The sequence below is a fragment of the Penaeus monodon genome, chromosome 15 (assembly GCF_015228065.2).
Source record: "Penaeus monodon isolate SGIC_2016 chromosome 15, NSTDA_Pmon_1, whole genome shotgun sequence".
NCBI lineage: Eukaryota > Metazoa > Arthropoda > Malacostraca > Decapoda > Penaeidae > Penaeus > Penaeus monodon.
In genome coordinates, this window is record NC_051400.1 from 32523189 (window position 1) to 32524244 (window position 1056).

The 1056-nt window shown below is 35.1% G+C and overlaps 1 protein-coding gene across 1 annotated transcript in view; it reads left to right on the forward strand.

Moving 5' to 3' along the window:
* LOC119581956 (microfibril-associated glycoprotein 4-like) overlaps positions 1 to 1056 on the forward strand; it is a gene marked incomplete in the record, with an annotated part of 40859 nt that overhangs the window by 35947 nt on the left and 3856 nt on the right.

Sequence of the window (1056 nt, forward strand, 5' to 3'; positions counted from 1 at the left end):
CTGAAAGAATCCAAAGGAAGGAAAAGAAGGTTTCTTAATTAATGGCAGGCTGAAACATGTTGGCATCTTGGTTCTGAGTTAGTCATTGATTTTCCATGAATCAGCTAGTGTTTATGACTCCTGCCACTATAGCATGCATTACCCGAACATAACCTGATGAGAGCAAGAGTGTGACCTATCCCCATGCCTATAACTTTACATAGATTTGAATAAGGTTCGTCCAGACAAAACTTGAACCAGGTGCTAAAAGGAAGAGTGAAATCAGACAATAAATAAGACTGAACTCATGACTTAACGAGTTTACTGACCTGACAGACTTTGAATGACTGTTAATGACATCAATTTCATGAACTTTAGTATCAAACGTATTATGAATGACATTACTATCCACCATATTACTATCTCACCATATCAGGTCGACCCGGATATGGCGACAGTATACTTGATTACACAAGACACGCTGATGTAGGTCTTGCTGACATTTCCGTAAATCATCTGATGGTTATGGGAATAATGACGAATCCAGAGGAGTCAAATTCGACTGACAAAAACGGAATCATTCTACTGACTTCACGCTAACTTAATAATTACCCTACTCTTGCTTACTTGCAGAGTGATTATGATTGATGAAGCGCTGTTATCATTAACTTGAAGATATTTATTTCATCATTAGGTCAAATTGTTTATCTATAATGATTAGCAGTTTATTAATGGCTCAATCACTTGTTACATAAGTAGACGTTGTTCACAAAACAATAAGACAATGCGTATCTTCTAAATATCACACAAATTTTAACTATTCTAACAATGCATGGTGAGCCTAGTTACCAACCAGCACATTAAGAAGACACGAATGGTCTGAAGAAAATGACGAAATTAATAACTGGACATAATTTACACACATTTGTTTAATCTAAAATCTTTATCATTCATATCCCTTGGTAACTTTGAGTGACTCTACTTGAACGATAGTAATTTTAAAAACATTTGCTTTGATGATTCAATTAAACACTATCAAGTAACTCCAAGATGACTGAGAGACTTCTAAAGAGACTA